General features: G+C 45.3%; 1 protein-coding gene across 1 annotated transcript in view; it reads left to right on the forward strand.

Moving 5' to 3' along the window:
• Window positions 1–20,016, forward strand: part of MELTF (melanotransferrin) — a 389,430-nt gene that overhangs the window by 93,760 nt on the left and 275,654 nt on the right. The gene's annotated exons all lie outside the window — the stretch shown is intronic.

Raw genomic sequence — 20,016 nt, forward strand, 5'->3', positions numbered from 1 at the left:
CCTCAATATTCTTTGTAACGATCACAGGAAATTGACGGATAAGGTCACCCTGAATGAACAAACGGTCCAAACCATAGAGCCACAGGTCCAGCAACACCACAACGCCATAAAAGATCTGCAATCCAGGATAAAGGTGTTGGAAAACAAGACGGACGATTTGGAAGGACGTTCTCGAAGGAGCAATATCCGAATTATGAATCTTCCGGAGGGAACGGAAGGGATGGACCCGATCAAATACATCACCTCCTGGATCACCACATTCACGCCAGTAAAAGACTTAACCCCCTACTTCTCGATAGAGAGGGCGCATAGGGTCCCGACTCGCAAACCAAAACCGGGCCTACCCCCTCGGCCACTCCTCGTGAAGCTCCTACATTATCAGGATAGAGACACCATCCTCCGTGCAGCCTGGCAACATGGGTGGCTACAAGTGGAAGATAAACAGGTCATGCTCTTCCCCGATTACTCGCGAGCTGTTCAGCAACAGAGAGCCCAATTCCTTGCAGTTAAGTGGCCCTACGCCAAACGAACATACAATATGCTCTACTCTTCCCTGCCAAACTCAAAATCATCCACAATGGTACAACTCACTTTTTCACGGACCCCAAAGATGCTGACACCTGGGTGGAGCAACACGTGCACCATTCTACAAGCGACAGCGATCAACGAAATGCACGACAGTCCAGGACGGCGTTTTCGAAGGGTCACTCTCACGCAGCTAAGCGTGCAGCCAGGTTCGGCCACTACCAGCTCCCTGGATCTCGCACAAATCATATCGGAGCGCAAGAAAGCATTACAAGCAGTAACGGCACTGAGTCCCGCGGAGAGAGAGTTGGATGTAGAGAGAGGCCCACACCTGTTCAGCTCGGAAGATGAAGGCAGCGACGCACACTCGTCTCGAGAGGGCTAGTTGACACCTCCAGTAGTGACCCCTCAAATGGCTGACACACTGATATAACAAAACAACGGTCCTCTGAGACCTCGATCCAATGTATGGGCAGACGGAGCGACATTCACGACTGGCGGCATCATAAATGGACTGTCCAGACGTGGTGCAACAGTCGTAACCGTGAACAAAATTCCAGCCAGGAACCGATGACCAAGAACAGATATGGTGCTAGAGGGCACCTCCATGATGTGGTCTTCTAGACGGGCAGCCGCGACAATGGAGACCGGGGAGAAGCGAGCCACCACCCCGCAGCAACGGACTAAAGTTTACATATGGAAACCAGTTTGGACGTACCGCCTCGTGCGGTAGGTCCCCGAAGTTGGGACAGTTCCCCAAAGGTTCAAGTTACCCCCCCATCTCTCTCTTATCCCTCAGGTATCCTCTCGCAGGCAAGGTGACAGGAATGGACAATGCAGATCAATTGTAAGTAGCAGGTGGTGGGTGGATGGATGGGCTCGACGGGTACAAGGATCACTGTACAACGAGGGTACGCCGATTCTCATGCACAATACATGACGCACAAAGTCCCTAATACAGGCATAACATTTATCACTTTGAACGTCAGGGGGTTGCACACGGCCCACAAGTGGTATTCCATCTATGCATACATTAAGAGACAACAGGCCCAAATAGCCCTCCTCCAGGAGACGCACCTGACGGAGAAGGAGGTAGCCCATCTGCGCAAAAAGTGGTGGGTCATAATCTGCGCCACAACGTACTCCGCGTTTGCCAGGGGTGCACTCATATGGATAAGGCCAGGGGTACCATTCAAAGAGCAAACGCGAATCATAGATAAAGATGGGAGATATGTGTTGATGGCAGGGTTATTAGAGGGCCAATCACTGCTTATAGGGAGTATATACGCCCCCAATGGAGACCAAGACCAATACTGGGATAGACTCACAGGCGTGTTGGCCCTTCACACATCGACGCCATGGCTCCTGGGGGGAGACTACAATTGCACATTAGATGTGCACCTAGACAGATCACATTCCCCACCACTACATTTGCCTGCATATAAACAAACTGAGCGCTTCCGGCACTGGACGGATAGATGGACGTTGATGGATGCCTGGAGAGCTAGAAACCCAGCTGTCAAACTCTACTCCTTTCACTCTATCCCTCACAATCTAAAAGTTAGGCTTGACAGGTTTCTGTGCTCCGCGGCACTCTTGCCCAAAGTGGAACACACAGAGTACTTGGGCAGGATAGTGTCGGATCACGATGCACACATAGCGACCCTGAGATGGTGACTGCCCCATCCCCCAGTCCCGACATGGAAGCTATCTCAAGAATGCCTCACCGATCAGGTGTTTCGCCAAGTCCACGGGGAATTCATTCAGGATCACTTCCAGCAAAACGCTGGGACGGCATCCTCCAGATTACTAGAATGGGACACATTTGAGGTTTGCGCCAGAGGACACTGTATCCAACAGGTGGTGGGGGCAAGGAGGGTACTGGAGAGCGCCTTACAAACTGCAGAGACTAGATTAGCTGAACTATCGAAAGCTATGGACCAAGGGACAGCTACACACTAGCACAGTTGTCAGCAGCTAAAGCCTCTCACGCAGAAACAATGCGGGACCTACGCAAATACAACTTTCACGCTTATGCAGCTAAAGTACATCGGGAGGGTAACAGAACGGGGTCACTATTGGCATGGCGAGCCAAACAGGACACCGTGGCGCATCCGATCACAGAACTCATAGACACGGATGGACACCCCAAATACTCCCAAATTGACATATTGCACATATTTCACTGCTACTATGCCAAAATTTACCGCGCTCCAACCAGGGAGACACCACGAGAATTGGCCCAGTTTCTGGACTCATTGCCCATGCCTGAAGTCTCGGCCGCAGATAGAAAGGAATTCGATGGGAAAATCACGCCTGCAGGCATAACGCATGCAATTAGGTCGTTAGCAAGAAAGAAGGCACCGCGAATGGATGGCTTCCCACTTGAGTACTATAGCACGTTCATGGCCCAGGTGGCACCTCGGTTGACAGCTATGTACAAGGACGCACTAACCAGAGGAGTGCTCCCGGAATCACTTCGAACATCGGCCCTGGTGACATTCCCAAAGCCGCACAGAGACCCCACACTCCCCGCCTCATACAGACCGATCACGCTTTTAAATGCGGATTGCAAAATCTTGGGGAAGATATTGGCCGACCATTACAGTCAAATTCTCCCAGCGTTGGTGCACCCTGACCAATGCGGGTTTGTTCTATGACATAATACCTCACAATACCTGCGTAGGCTATTCCATATTCAAGACAGAGCAAAAGACCGATTCCCACTAGCAGCATGCCTGATCTTAGATCTAGAGAAAACGTTTGATACCTTGATATGGCCCTACTTGTTCGCAGTCCTTCGGAAAATCAATGTCGGCCCCATACTCATGGCCTACACTCAGCTCCTCTACAGAGACCTTATCTCAAGGTACGAATAGGCAAGCTTATTTCAGCCCTGTTCCCAGTAGCGCGTGGGACTAGACAGGAGTGCCCCCTTCCTCTCTACTCTTCGCCCTGGCAATGGAACTTTTGGCCATAAGATGACGGCGGGAGGGAAAGGCATGGGGAATTTCAATAGCTCACGTGACGCATTGCGTGTCACTATACGCAGACGATCTTTTAATTTATGTTCGGGACATTACAAAAGATCTCACCCCAATCTGGACGACGCTGCAGGAGTTCGGCGAGGCCTCGGGACTCAAAGTTAACTGGGAAAAATCACAGGTTTTCCCACTTTGGCACCCTTGGAGGTAGCAGTGGGCACTCAGACAGTAGCGTGGAAAGCCACGGCCCCCAGATATCTGGGAGTGTGACTGTACCATACCTCCGAAGATCTCTATGAGGGTAACCACCGTAAATTGCTAGCGGGCTTGCGAACAGCGGTGGGTTTCTGGAAGACACTGCCCCTGGCGCCCATAGGCAAAATGATTATGGTCCCGAGAATGCTCTCCCATTTTACGAATCTCCCGGTCATCCCCCCGCGTTCCTTCTTCCGGGAACTAAACGTGATACTCACAGCTTTGGTATGGGGAGATGGTCGTCATAGAGTAGCACTTAGCACGTTGTACCTGCCTACAACGGGTGGAGGTTTGGGAGCTCCGTCCTTCGAATCATATTTTCTGGCAGCGCAACTTCAATGGCTGTCTCACTGGACGGCCGAAAGGCACGTAGGAGAAACAGTAACAGAAGACGGTAGACTACTACCCCTCCCCGCTATTAGAAGAATGTTACTGCCGGGCACCAAACCGGTACGCACGCACCTGCTACATGTCTCTATAGCCCGCAAATGCATGATGCGGGTGCACCGCATGTCAAAGGGGCGGCCATTATACTCACCGTTGCTCCCCCTGGTGGGATTCCCCCGAAAGAGTGCATAGTTCACTGCAGGTGCCCTTCGGGTATGGACCGATCATGATGTGACAGAGGTAGAGGCACTGTTTCATGAGGGGCAACTGAAGACGTATGGTCACTTGGTCGAATGGTATGACCTCCCGCAGGGACAATTTTTAATACACAGGCACCTCTTGGACAGCGGTCACCAGTGCTGGGATCTTCGGGACGGGGAGCCCCCGACACATCCAGCATTACACACGATATTACGAATGGGAACAGGTAGACACTTAATCACCTGGCACTACAAAGCGATCCGGGAGCTGGTTAATGTCTCCCTAGATAGACTGAGACAGACGTGGGAGGACGAGGTGGGTCGGATATTCCATGACTCGGAATGGAACCAAGCTTTAGAATACCCTAAAAAGGTCTCCAGAAATGCACGGTTTAAAAACATATAATTTAATATCCTACACCGCACATACCTCACTCCAGACAAATTGCACCGGTTTTACCCTGACACACAATTCACATGCCTCGATGCCAAACACAGGAAGCGAACTTTTAGACACATGTTTTGGGACTGTCCCACCATACAACCATACTGGGCAAGGGTACATCACATGCTCCGAACAACGGTGGATATCCAGAACATATCCATGTGGGAGGCATGTGCTCTGGGGGTCCTCCGGAGAAAGAAGTCAGTAAAGTTGCAGTGGCGCTTTGCATCATTAGCCATCCTCTCGGCACAGAGGAATATAGCCATGCATTGGAGAGCCTCTGCTGGGCCTCTGGAAGCAGCTTGGGTGGGAGCAATGAATAAAAAGGGGGCAGCGGAGGAAGAGACCCTGAGAGAGGAAGAAGTAAGGGGTACACGTAAACATCCAGAAGCTATGGAATGGGTGCAGCTATTACATCAGTTTTAGCAAGAGACAACAGCAGGGGAAACACAGGCAGCAACACAGTCCCTGCCCCACACCCCTCCTCAATCCCCCGCGGCACGGCTCCGGACAATCGCAGAATAATATATAGGCAAGAGAACCAAATAGATCAGCTGGGTTGAGTCCCTAGAATGACTACCCATGCCCGCGCACTCCCCCCACGATGATCACAAGATGTGGCAGTTAGACCCGTGCCCAAACAACTCACCACTCAGCACAACAGATCATTCTTGCCGACCTACAGAGTTCCCCTTCCCTCCGCCCCTAGGGTTATCCCCTTTTCTCTTTCCACGGTTCACAGTTGAGTTCTTATCGGCAGGTTTTACGTCGACTTAAATATACGGAACGAATGATTAGACACACTAGAGGGGAAGGCATGTACGGATGGAGGGGGAGACACTATACCATCTTTCGGCCCCAAGTGACACAGCAGCTCAGACACAGCAGAACACATGATTACCCAAAGGGACAAAACAGCAGTAAGCCGAAAAGAATGATATGCTAACGTATTTTGAGAATAGGAAAATAAATGTGATCGCTATCTCTAACCAGTACTGGTGCACAATATGTGCACATAAGATTGCTCAACTGTGAAATGTCTGATGTCTCACATGGAATATTGTAATGCAAAACCCTAATAAACAAATTTAAACAAAAACCTAGGATTTGGTTCTAATGAATTCATCTGATTTCTCAAATTCTGAAGGATCCTCACATTGAACGTACCATGCTCTGGAAAAGCTAGAACACCATCATCTTTCGTATATTCTACCCAATTTTCCAACCAGACACAAGTATGATATCCTCGTTCCATCATCATAAAGGAAGCAGGCGTGTTAGGAGGTGGCATATAAATTCCTTCCCTAGTACCTACACGCTTGTCCTTCTTAAAGAAATTTTTGATTTTATTCTTCCGACTCCTGTGACCAACTAATTCAATAAGCAAACTTCAGACAAATTCTCCGTATTCTCATGTATTCTATTTGTTAACACTCGTCCTATACCAGGGCGTCTCACACCAACCTTCCAATCAGGGTGCACTACGTATTCTCTTCCGTAACCAATACCAGCGCAGTTATTGTCTACTGGCCAATCAGAGCTTTCAAGACACTCACTTGTCTAACCAATGCCAGCTCTTTGTTACGTCAGTATTACTCCTACTACTGACCCGCCCTTTACAATCTGCACATGTTACACGCCCACTGTTTCAACCAATACCAGCGCGGCTCTCTGTAATGTCAGTATGACTCCTGCTACTGACCCTCCCTTCACAAGGTAAAACGACAATTTATTTTCTAACTTTTCTTCACAAATTTCTATTAGTAACAACTTCAAAACAGCGCTACTCTGTCTGCTTCACTTAAGCTTGGAAATGACCTATTACTCCTCTAGGGATATTCCTCTTTTGGGATAAGGCCAAAGTTTCACAGGTGGACCCTTCGCTATCACTCACACTCTACTCTTACACAATATATTCCCTAATAAAACACCTACAGCCCTCCATAGCTTTTAGGTATTATGACAACATACAAGTAACCTTTTGCAGTGTGATTTCCTTACCACACTCTTCTAAATTCCATTCCCGGGATTCCCAGGTATCTCTGTACCTGTACTTCCAGACAACATAGAACGCAACACTAACTCTTAGGGCCCCATTAGGATGGCGGGCGGATCACCCCCACCAGGCCGGCGGTAGCCACTGCCGGCCTGGCGGGGGCGATCCGCCCGCCATCCGTGCCGGAATGACTCCCCACCATATAATATTGGCTAGGGGGTCCGCGGCGGACGGAAAGACCGTCCGCCTCTTTTCCGCGCGGTCGACATGTCGACCGGGCGGAAAAGGGTTCTATATGGTGGCGGTGTTTTTCAGACACTGCCAGACATATTAGAATGTGCTATTGTGAATGCCTTATGAAAGGCATGCGGGCCCCCATGGACTCGGGTGGCGTGGTGCCTGTTACATTGTGCTTTGAAATGCACAACATGTATTTTTTGCATTGCGGAGGGGGGTGCTTTCAGCACAGCACCGCCGCAATGTTAAAAATATGGGATGCGCCCGCCACTGTGGCAGGCGCATCCTAATTACCCCCACGGGACCCCCGCCCTTATGGCAGGCAGTCCCATTCACCGTAAGGATGGTGGGCGGACAAAGTCCACTCGCCATCCTAATGGGGCCCTTAGTGTTATACCCCCAGATTCATCAAACCCAAATTCTGCGAATTATAAATTGCGAGAAATACCGAATCGCAATTTAGAATTCACAGAATGGGATTCATCAACAAATTCAACCAAAAAGAGCGATACGCAAACGGCCGCAATTGCCGTTTGCGATTTTTCTCAAATCGCTAAATAAATTGCAGAATCGGCCTTTTTCTGAGAACAAATTGCGATCTCGCAATTACCGAAATCGCAAATTGCGATCTCGCTAATTGCGAGATCGCAAAAACGGGAAGTCGCATTTCAAGCACTGTGATGACATCACAACCAGGAAGCAGGCAGTTCCCTCCCTCATTCTGCATACTGAGCCTGAAGTGGAAGCAGCACTGGCCAGAGCTCCACTCCAGACCACCTCCAGCTCAAATTCAGGAGACACCCCACAGTAGAAAATGTCCCAGGGAGCAGTTCCACAGGAAGGAAACGTAAAATCAAATTCTCTGAGCAAGAATTGGAATTCTTAATTGAGGGAGTGAGCAAAGACCATGACTGGCTCTTTGGGAAGGACTCGAGAAGTGTGCCTGAGGCGGAGAAAAGGCGCATTTGGATGCGCATCCCCACCAAAGTAAATGCAGTTGGAGTGACCCAGCGCTCCATAGAAGATTTGAAGAAGAGGTGGTATGACCTCAGAGGGCGTGCCAAGGAAAGGATTGCAGAGAGGCTGGGGGAGCGTGTTGCAACTGGAGGAGGAGAGCCCACCGTACCACCCAACACCCCACTGGAGGACCTCATGGAGGACTCCCTTAATCCCGAGGCATGCGTGGGAGTAACCCAGCTGGACTCCTCCCTACCCACCCAGGAATCCCAAGGTAAGTGCCATGCGACTGAGACCCTGTCCCCTAACAATGGCCATGACCCCAGAGCTACCCATTAGAAACCCCAGTCATGCAGCCCATGCACACCAGAAAAGCCCTATTGCATTGTGGGACATGTAGTCTGACCACAATTTCCATTTAGCCCCATACAGCCAGACCTGTCCAGTGAGAGTCAATCCTACAGTCAGTCAGGGAATGCCAGCCTGCATGCATGTAGAAACCTTCCATGTGCAAGATACATGTCATTAATCAACGTCCACTTTACATCACAGGTGGCTCTGAAGAACCCAGCACTGATAGTGAGGTCCTGCAAATAGACGACAATCCCGAGGACACCGAGGGAGACGTCCATCCTTCCCCTCAACCAGGACCATCAGGGCCAGCACCAGCAGTAGTTCCACCACCTGCCCCTGTGGACAGGGCCACCTCAGCAACAACAGGCGCGCCACAACCACCCCGTGGGACACCCACGCCAGTGGCACTGGCAACTACAGCAGCTGCACGGAAGCAAACAAGGCGCACAGCCACTGTGAGATCACAGTCCAGCGGACTGGTGAGGGAGCAGCGTGACAGAACACCACACGCCGGTAGGGGGGTGAATATGCGGGTACCTGGCCTGTCAATTGAGCGTTGTATGCTCCGCGTACACCAAGAGCAGGCACGTCACCTTGCAGCCATCCACCTGCAGATGCACAAGACTGCACGGAATGTGGGAGAGCTCTCTGACAGAATGGAGAGGATTACCACGGCAGTCGAGAAAAAACACCCAGGCCATGTTGACCCAGCGGGACGTCAACCGGCGCCGCCACCGCCAGCTGCTGACCCACCTGTCAGCGTACACACGCTCAAACCACATTATTGGGAATGCCACCTCCCAACTATCACGTCGCTTGTTGGCGATGCAAGTTCAAATGGTGCAATGCTGCCAGGATGTCGCCAGGGCACTGTAGCAAGTCACCACTGCAGTGCAGAGTCTGCAGGTGACTGGCCATGGCCAGGCAGGTGGGGGGATGACGCAAGTGAGGGCAATTCAAGCCACAGCAGCCTGTCGGTGCCATTGGTGACAGTACCTCGCCGCAGCACCTGGCCCACTGCTGCCTCACGGGCAAATGCTGAGGAAGATGTGGAAAGGCGACTGGGAGCGTCCGCCCGGAGGCGCCACTGACAATTTATTGTGTACCATGCAGGGCCATGCTGATGAAACAAGCATGCCCTCCTCACATACATGGGGATGTATGAATCAATACAGCTCTCATGTAACTGTTAGTAAAATGCCACATTATTGTGAATAAAACAATAATATTTATTCAGTACCAGTTAATCAGACTCATGTCATTATTTCTATTGTCATGCATGAGTGAAGTGTTGGGTGAAGGGAGTGGGTGCACTAGAAACAGTTAATTTTGATTTGGTTGCGGTGCCTGTGTCCTTCAGCAGGATTCTCCCCGCGTGCATGACGCACATGTGCAGGTGGGCGGTTGTCCCCTTCCGACTCACTGCCAGAGATCTCTACAGGTATCCTGCACTTGGTAGCAATGTTGTGGAGTATTGCACACACTGCCACGATGCGGCAACAGACCTCAGGCTGGTATTTGAGGGCCCCACCAGTCTTGTGAAGTATGCGGAATCTGCTCTTCAAAAGCCCAAATGTCCTCTCAATGCAATTTATTGTGCGGATGTGTGCAGCATTGTAACGCCGTTGCTGCGGTGTGGCAGGGTTGAGGTATGGGGTGAGGAGGTACTCACGGAGACCGTAGGCGCTGTCACCTAAATGAAAGGAGCAGAGGGTGAGTGCCTGTTATGCGCAGCTACATGGTCACAATGTAATATTTGGTGGCATGTGTACTTACCTAGAACGTGTCCTTCGCCAAAGTCTCCCCTGGCCAGTCGTGTGTGCATGCCTCTGTGCCGGAATATGAAGAAGTCATCTGTGCTCCCCGGGTATTGTGCCACTATGTCCGTGATGATTGTCTTAGCGTTCCACACCATCTGGATATTCAGGGAGTGGTAGGACTTGCGGTTCCGGTACATGTATTCGTTTTGTGCAGGTGGGCAGATGTGGATGTGGGTACAGTCAATGCATCCGATTACATGTGGTAATTGCGCAATGTTGTAAAAAGCAAGCTTGGTTTGATTCAAGTACTGTTGGGTGGTCGGGAATGTGATATGATGGTGTAGCCGGGTCAGCATTTCCTCCAGGAAACTCCTTAGGCAGCGGGACATGGTGCTCTGGGAGATCCCCCCTGCAATGGCAACTACCCCCTGGAAGCTTCCGGAGGCCAGGAGGTGCAGGCTGCACAAGACCTGGACATGGGTGGGCACGGCATTGGTCCTCCTTGTTGGGTGCTGCATCAGGGGGTCTAGGTCCCGGATCAGCTTAGTGATTATTGCCCCATTCAGGCGGTACTTGGAGTAGATTTGCTCCTCAGTTTGGCCCAGAAGGGTGATCCGCAGGCGGAATATTCGCTCATGGATCCTGCGTCTGTTCCTTGCTGCAGCCTGGAGCCTTCGCCGCCTGACCACCATGTAGAGTCCTTGCATTGTGAGAGTCCTCATGCTCCAACTGCGTCTCCTTATGTGTGTTTGGTCAGGCCTGCACCTGTGGCTAGTTTAGTTTTTTTTTTGTATTGACTTCATGGTTACCACCTGGTTTGGGTTCTCCTTAAATTGCGCGTCGCAAATAGCGATTTTCTCATTTTTCGCTATTTGCGTGTTTTCATGAATTGCGTTTACGATTATTTAGCGAGTTCGCACAATATTTCGCAGAATACTTGGATTCTCGCTATTTCCGAATCGCTCAAGGGGTTCCACCTAGATTCTGCGATTTATTTTGCGAATTCGCAAAATATTTTTTGCGATTTCGCAATTTTGGACTTTTTTTATCATGACTTGCTTTTCTTTTAATTACGATCGCAATAGCTAATTCGCAGCTATTGCGATCGCAATTTTGGTTGATGAATCTGGCTGATAATCAATAATCGATAAACACCAAACTAATCAATCATAACAATAACTCTGCTACCAGAAAAACTGATCCAGCGCAAGGCCAGGGATGAATAATTCACAACTAAAATATTTCAATGGGGCCCATACACATTTTCCCAAATGCTCATCCACGCTCCCTGGCTAATCCGCTGGGAGGGGGGTCCAGTTTTGTAATTCACTTAAGTTCTAATTAGTTAAGTTACTGTAAACTTAAACAATTTAGAACAATATTCAATATCTAACTAATCTTCACAGATCTACACTCTTTCCTCTGGTTGATGGACCATTAGTTGAGTTAGTTGATGGTGATATTAACAGTTATCTAACTAATTCACAGAGCTCCGTGAAATAACCACAGATTCTGGGTAAGATTCATGAGTTTATCTAAAATTTCAGTCATAAATTGAACACTCAGTAATACAAATTCACAGTGCAAACTCCATCATTCTTCACATGGGAGAGAAAAATTAATTTAGCAAATACGTTTCTTGATACAAAAATACATTCAACAAATCAATGCATAAGAGTGGATAGATAGAGACAAAAGGCAAAAAGAAAATACATTTGCAAAAGAATATGCAAATTTCGAAACAGGATAATAGTTACCTAATTTAGAAAATACCGAACACCACCCCTCTGACAAACCCGACAAACCAGGGGGATTCCCTCTCTTACACTCTCTCTCCTCGATATTCTTCCGCAATCTTCGAATCTAATCAAGCTGTGATTTGAATCTGAATCTTCCCAGACTGTTCTCTCCTTCTTTCTTTTAGCAATCGATATGACTTGACACTTGATTCTCCTCTCAGCATCAGCAACAGTAACTCATTATCATTCTTTTTTTTATTTTATTTTTTATTTTTTTATTAGCAACTCCAATACAACAAACAATAAGCTTTTCAAAGTACATCCAAAACCAAATCATATAAGCGTAATATTTGAAAGGAACAACAATCAAAAAAAAGAAGAAAAATAGATAAGTAAATAAATTAAAAAAAACATGATATTAAATGCAGAAGTCAGAAAATGCAAAATTGTCTAAAGCTTCCTATGCTTTTGTATGATTGTTTTAGCTAGATAGTATTTTGCACATTATTTTGAGCTATTATTAAGAATTAGCCGCAGCTGCCCAAGCTATAATAGGGGACCAGATTTTTTCGCCTCGTCTCTTAGATTTCAAACCCCTGGTGGCATAGATTGCTATTTCATGATTGTAAACACCCAAAAAGCGTGCAAGCCACATTTGGAAGCACGGGGGGGGTTACTATCCTTCCAACGTGCGGCCAATATTATTCGATACACAGCGACTCCAATGAAAAGCATAGCTTCTTCCCTGGGGCTCAGATTTTATGTGCCATTGTATCCAAGCAAGCAAATAGTAGGTGACTCGGGCAAGGCTCGACCAAAAACCTCCTGCCAAAATTCCCATATCATTTTTCTATATAGTATCAGTTTATTGCATTCGTAGAACATATGTAGAAGTGTGGCGGGTCCATAGTTACACCTGGGGCACTGATCGTTACTACTTTTGCCCCATGAGTACAGTATTGCTGGGGTGTAATAAAGATTGAATATTGTTTTATAAAGTTGTGCTTTAAGATTAGTAGAGAGTAATAATTGTGACATCATTGCCAAGACCTTATCAATATCTATATCTGGATTTTCAAGTCTATTTGTCCATAATATTTCTGTGTGTTCTATGTCATCAGGTGATTTTTTGGTGTAAGTGAGAATAAATTGTGCCAATTCTGGTGGAAGGTCTCATGATATCTTCAATAAGGGGTATTCTATCCCAACTTATACCTGACAGCTTGAGATTTATGATAGTTCTTACTTGATAATACTTTAAATAATCTGTAATGGGTATATTAAATTTGTTCTGAAGGGTGACGAAGTTAGCCTTCATATCAATACCGATGAGGTCAGAAAGGGAGATAATTCCCAATCTTTCCCAGCTAGGTGAAATCATATTGTTCACATTTTGAGGAAGCAGAGATGAGTGCCAAAGTGGGGTGTACCGGGTTAGTTTGGGAATTAGGATATGTTTGCTAATTTTTGACCATACTTTCCATGCCCCAATAATAGTTTTAAATTTGTTTTTTTTTTAAATAACTGGGTTCAAGTTGTCTTAAAAGTAGTCCTCTGGCTTTGTGGCCAAGGGATAATTCATAAATTGACGGTATTCCCGATTCCTCCCCGTTGATTGCAGGATTAAGCAAGGGAGCAAATTGTTGTAAAAAGGCTGCCCAAAAACATAAGAATAGATTTGGAATTGCAAGGCCCCCTCTATCAAACGGTAGGGATAACAATTTAAGCGACCTCCTAATCTTGCCATGTTGCCATATGAATTTGGAGATCTGGGAATCGAGAATTTTATTATATTTGTCTTCAACTAATAAAGGGATTGCCCTGAATAAATATAATATTTTTGGAAAGATAGTCATTTTTATATAATTTCCTCACCCTATGATTGATAAATGAAGGCTATTCACCCTGGTAAGATTTTGTTTAATAGAATTAATAAGTGGTTCGTAGTTACTTTTAATGATACTATCAACCTTGGCAGATATACAGACCCCTAAGTATGTCGCTTTGCTTGTTCTTCTTGCATCAATCAGGTCGGTATTGTCTGTACATAATATAATAGTTTTGCTTTTATTAAGAGAATAGCCTGAATTTGACCCAAACTGGTAGGTAATAGCCTCAACTCGGTTATAGCTGTATCTGGGTCTGGAGTTAAGATTGCTACGTCGTCAGCGTAGGCTAAGACTTTTGTTTCAAAAAGTCCTATCTTCACTGGGATGATTCTGGTGTTATCAAGAATTTTCAGTATCAGAGGGTTGATATAGAGGGCGAATAATATTGGGGAACATGGGCAGCCCTGTCTTGTTCCCCTTGAGATGTTGATAATACCCGATTCACCCCCCATAATTTGGAGTTTAGCCTTTGGGTCAATATACATGGCTTTAATTGACTTAATAAAACTATGTCCAAAGTTGTAGTGTTCTAAAATAGCCCACAAGAATTCCCACGACACTCTATCGAATGCCTTCTCGGCATCAAGAAGGATCATTGACATCTGGCCGCCCGTTACTGGCATAATATCAAAAAGTGATATTGCTCTACGAGTATGTTCAGTGGTACCCTTCCCTGGGATGAAACCATGTTGCCACGGACTAGCCAGATGCGCAATGATCCCCCTTAGCCGATTGGCCAAGACTTTTGCGTATAATTTTCAATCTGAGTTGATCAAAGAGATCGGACGGTATGATGATGGGGAATCGGTAGGATTTCCCTTTTTGGCAAAAATGATAATATTAGTATCTTTCCAAGACGCGGGAGTAGTACCGTTCCACTGTACCCCCCGGAATAGATCTAATAACAGTGGTAATATTATATCTCCTAGAATTTGGTATAATTCCAAGGGTATCTTGTCGGGGCCTGCTGCTTTCCCCGAGGCTAATTCTGCAAGTGCAAGCTCAATCTCTGACATAGAGATTTCTTTTTCCAGGTCATTTTTAGTAGTGCTGTCTAAGCTATTATCAGGAGAGGTTAGGAAATCTTTGAGAAAATTCTTTATATCTTCTTTATTATGGATGATATCATTCTTATATAATTTCTGATAGTAATCTTGGAAAATCTCCACTATTTCTTCCCTTTGTGTAAATTCTTGACCATTCATTTTTATAGATGAGATTGCATTGCGGGTCGTTTTTTGTCTTGTTCGTAGAGCTAGTTGTTTTCCAACCTTTTCCCCATTCTCGTAAAGGTCTTTTTGGTGAGTTCTAAATGTTTCGGCAGACTTCTGAGTTAGTCCTTTATTTAAGTCAGTTTTGAGGATTAGGATCTGGTGAAGTAAGTTAGTCCCATCGGATTTTTGAGCAATTATTGTTGTATGAGCAGCTTCTAACCTTGCTAATTCCGCTATTTTATTGTTATATTCAGTAGTCTGCTGTTTCTTAAGTCTGGCTACATAACTAATGGTCTCTCCCCTGAGTACAGATTTAAAACAGTCCCATACGATGTTTCTTGGGGCACTGTAGCGATTTGTATCAAAGTAGCCCTGAGCCCAATTCCTAATGAAGTTAATATATTCTCTATTAACCAGAAGTTTTCTATCAAATGTCCATACTGAGGGTTTTTTAGTGGTATTGGTTACATTTATAGTGAGGACCAAGGCATTATGGTCAGAAATTAGCTTTGGGTGTTTGATAATGGTTGATTGGGCAGAGATGTCTTTGGTAGTGAAGATGTAGTCGATCCTGGAATATTTACTATGGGGGTATGAGTAGAATGTGTACCCTGGTCCCCCTTGATGCTTAAGAGACCAGATATCAACCAGATTGTGACTAGTTATAAGAGAATTAATAGCCTTGAATACCCTAGGTTTACGACCTGTGTAGTTTTGTTTTGTTAAATCACTACGGATAGGGTCGAGTGTAATATTAAGGTCCCAGCAAAGATCAAAGGACCGGGCCAACCTGCCAGTTCCAATTCTAGGCTCTCAAACAGCAATGGTTCGTCAACATTTGAGCCATAGACCGAGCAAAGGGTGAGCCCAAGCGCTAGCTCTACAATTACCCATCTACCATGTTGATCTGATGCAAAACGTACGGGTTTCCCTATATGGTTCTTACCTAGTATGGCTACCCCTCGGGTATTTGTAGTTTGAGTTGTGGCAGCGAGAACATTATACCCCTGAATTTTAAGTAAAGTTTGTTTTGCCAGGGTAGATGAGTCTCTTGAAGACATATAATGTCTAGAGAATTCCGCTTGATTATCTCAGAAAGCCGTCCACGTTTGTCACTATCATGTAGCCCTGCGATATTCCAGCTGCAGATAGTTATCCTCCCCATAGATCTACAGAATATTTTCCCATGCTTCTGCTGATATTCATAGTTGTAGCAGAAAACGTATTTTTGTCAATCATTACTTTTATTCGGATTATTTGGATTATTTGATATGGAGTTGTTTGCATTTTTAGAATTTTTTTCCCCTTCCCACCCAGCCTCCCCAAACTTGACCCACCCTTTCTCCCCCCCTCCCCCCCCCAAATTAAGGCAGTTCCAGTTCGACAGCTCCTGAGCTGTCGAACTGGAACTGGGATAGTGAAATACAGTGCGCCCACCGCATGCCACTCACTCTAAAAAACCCCGCAAAACCCGGAGCATATCCTAGGGCCATCCTAATTTACTTTGGCAATTTTCTTCTTAGACAGGCTGTGTTTGAGAAGGCCCGGCCCGAAGCTAGACGAACCTTCAAAGATATTACATATTTTTCACGCCCCGATTTTTGCCATACCACTGTTGAGAAAAGGTGGAGGCTGCACCAACTTATAAAACCCTTCCAAGACAAAAAGGCAACAGTGTATCTCAATAACCCAGCACGGCTCAAGCTTATATATGGGGGTGAGACAAGGTTCTTCATTTCCGAGATTGCCGCACAAGAATATCTCGAGAGCCTAAATTAACTCTACAAAGACAGAGTGCAGTTGGAGAATCGGATAAATTAATTTTGACTTTGGTGTGCCCATCTGGGATCACGAAACTATACGGAGATATACTAACACTCTTCACCTTGTCAATAATGTCACCTTGGGGGAGGTTGGTGGGTCGGTGGGGTTTTTTTTTTGGAAATGTTTTAGTACTAGCATATGGTGGTGGTCACTAGCGCAGAGGCGATAAGATAGGCATTTTCTATTCGCAATGAGAAGCACTTTTGTATCATAAAACTCATTATCATTCTAAAGTCACTCTAGTTATAGTCTTCATTTCAACATGTCCCACCTTCAATAGTTGCAAATATTAGTAAAATACAAAACATGATTGGACAGGGCTAGGGGAGTCTTCATCACACTATGCTAACATATTCATTTTTATTAAATTTCTATTGTCTCTCAAACCCTTTCCCTTTAGCTCATTCACAAAATTGTATTCCCATACATGTATTGTTGCAATATTTTATTACAATCATTATAGGCTCCATGGACGAGGGATACATGTCTTCCTTTTCTCACGTCTTCTGACCTTGCTCTTTGGCAGTTATTCAACTTGATGGTCATTAGGTCACATTGCGATTCCACTGAGCATGTGCGGCTCCCTTTAATCCAGCGCCATTTTCCTCCCTGTGTTATAGACTTAACGGGCCCAAATGTACACTACTAACAAAAGAATCATAAACAGATGTTATTTTCTCAAACATATACTTTTCAGTGTTCACCACCTGCTTCTACTCTATCCCCTGTTATTATTAATTTTCTGAGCAAAAACATTAACAACAGCAGCTGTCTTTTAAATTTAAGCAAGCAGATGCCGGGCATGCAGTGCTTCACAATCATAGGTTAGTCCTTCTTGCGCATGCGTGAGAGTTTTTCCCTCTTAAGATGAGTTAGTCACGTTATCTCTACGTAATTCTGCTTTGCACCTGCGCAAAGAGCTTTTCCAAATTTAAGCAGGTTTTAGTCGTGTTACACTGCATTCCACATTAATTAAGCATGTGTAAAGCTTTTTCTCCATGTCTCGGTGTGTGGTGTATATTAGTTTAATCACATCTATGGTTTTAACGGTTAGCAAAAGTTAATGGAGGATTGCTCAGAGCAAGTTTCGTTTTCTTGAATCCTTGCTCCATCAATGTCATCTGCCAGGCAGCTGCGTTGCCACCTGTAATGCTTTTGTCAGTGTTTATTTCACTAAACGTTGATCGACAGTTAATGGGTATTACCAGCCGATTTCACTATTTCAGTAAACTCACATCCATCACGTTAGGAAATAGACGGAGTAGTCGCCGAGTTAATTTCACCTTCGCGCTTGACTAAAAGTGAAAATTACTTCAAAAGTCTTGTGCTTTTAGTCACTGTAAATAACGCGCTTAGCTAATTTCACCCTCGCGCTTCAGTGACGCTGCGGAGCACTCCCGAATCTCGCGCTTGGCTTAAGATGCATCTTTTGAATCAGACACAAAACTCCATCCACGTGCAAAGTCTCTGGCTCAAACAACGTTGTTTTCGAAGATTTAGATCATCAGATTTAATTGAATCATTAAATAAACATAGCAGATATAAACACAGTCGATCCACATTACTTTCAGTATTTCTTTCGAAATCTAACTGCCCAAGACTTTAAACTGAACAAAAACAAACGTTGCAGGCTATTTTGTATACCATGGAAGATGTAGCGTTTCAGAAGTGTTCACTTAATTTAATTTCTCTCTTGCTTTTAACTCGAGATAGGAAGCCTTTGTTTAAATAACAAGCTGTCATGAACGTGGAAATATCTCAATTTCAACAAAGTTAGACACTTACGTGTGTCTGTTTAACTATAAGGCAGCTTCTGTTTTAAATAAACAGTCAATTAAGGAACATAAGCTACTTGTTGTTTTTTTTTTTTTTTTAGTCTTAAGTTTTTAAATAAACAATCCACAATTAAAGATGTGAAAAGGAAGGTATACAAGCCTGAGCCTTCTTGATGATGTCGAGTTTTCTTTCCAAAATTCAAATTACTCGGTCTTCTTAAAGAGTAATTGATTGAATAGGCAGCACTTTCTTTTAATGAGGCAGCACTTTCTTTTAATGCGTGAGTTCGTTGCTGTGATCAAATCGTCGCCAATTTGTAATGAAGTAAATCACCAGGAAACAGGATTACTTCAGGTTGTAGGTTTATTGAACACAGCTGTTGCAGGTCCCAAGAAACTGACATATGGAATGTCCCAAGCTGGTAGAAACATTACACATTCTAGATTCATATGACATGGGAGCTTATGTCATCCACCCAGATCACCACACCACCCTTACATACTTTTGACAAGTACCACTTCCTCTCATCTCAGGCATGTTGTTATGGGTATGTTATCTGAGCTGTGTTGCATGAGTTCCTTGATTAATTGTCACTAGTCAGAGGGATACTGCTTTGGGACTAATTCATAAGCTAAGGTCTCATTAGAAAGATGTATCCTATCCATCGGGAGAAAAAGTTACTTACTTTTGGTACCCCTATTTCTAGTGGATACATAATCTTCCCACAAATTCATTGCTACCCTCCCTTGTCTCCGGAGAGCTAGTGGTGTGAGTAATAATATTTCAATGCATTTTATGTGCTGTATTTGTTGCTAGCATGCCTCTCTGACTTTCTCTTCTTGATGGGGCGTGGGGAAAAATAGATCATGGACTGACATCAATCTCCTGACTGGTACCTAATACACTGCAGTGATGTGCCAGCATTGGAGAGCCATTGCTAGAGAGAAAGTTTTCTTGACCACTTAGCAGTCTGTGAGCAGTCATAAGGTGAAGAATCTGGGGAAGATTATGCATACACCAGAACTGTTGTCACCAGAGGTAATTAATGATTTCTTCATTTTATAACCTACATTACAAAAGAACTGGTTCTGTTGTGTTCTAATTTAAATTATATTTGAGAAAAGCAATTTGTTGGAAAACGTGCATTCTTACAGTGCCAGGCACTGACGAGCACTTCCAATTGGTTGCACCCATCGGAATATATTCTACACGTGTTGGGCAAAAACAACTCTTGAGGGAAGGCAATTGATATAGATAGATTTTCTCTTTAGTTCTCAATAGAGGAACTTCCCCTCTTATAAAATAGGAATTGTGGCAGGTCAAAAACACAACTTTCACAAAATCACCAAAGGCATAGTTTGTTACTAGGACTGAATTGTGATGAGGAATCGCTCATGACACCATGCCCCTGAAGAGGGAGTGACAGTATCCTGACTGTCATCTAACTTCTTCATCGACCCTGATGACATGGCGT

The sequence above is a fragment of the Lissotriton helveticus genome, chromosome 11 (assembly GCF_964261635.1).
Source record: "Lissotriton helveticus chromosome 11, aLisHel1.1, whole genome shotgun sequence".
NCBI lineage: Eukaryota > Metazoa > Chordata > Amphibia > Caudata > Salamandridae > Lissotriton > Lissotriton helveticus.